We start from the raw sequence: 376 nt of genomic DNA, 5'->3' as shown, positions 1-376 counted from the left end.
TCGAGAAAAATGGAGTACGCGCAGCAAAAATTCCAGTATTTTAGCCGTCAACTTAGTGGATTTTACAGTAGAAATCCACTTTAAAAAAAGGTGCTGTCTTGCCGAGATTCCGTTGAAAAGGAGAAATACTACCCCCCCCCCACTTTTTTTCCCAAAGGTGCCCGGGAATTTAAAGGGAAATGCCGGGAAATTTTTAATGCGTGTGTGCCAAGTCGTTTTTTTCCCCCTTGGTACTATCAGGGGGTTTTAACCCCTGCAATTACCAGATATGCCCCAGCTAAAAAGGAAAGAAAGGAAATTAAAATGGTTTTCAATACTTCATCACAAAAACCCAAAGAAGATGAGAAAAAAATAATAAATAAAAAAACGGGAAGTG

The sequence above is a fragment of the Penaeus monodon genome, chromosome 32 (genome assembly GCF_015228065.2).
Source record: "Penaeus monodon isolate SGIC_2016 chromosome 32, NSTDA_Pmon_1, whole genome shotgun sequence".
In the NCBI taxonomy this organism is placed as follows: domain Eukaryota; kingdom Metazoa; phylum Arthropoda; class Malacostraca; order Decapoda; family Penaeidae; genus Penaeus; species Penaeus monodon.
This window is presented reverse-complemented; position numbering follows the sequence as displayed.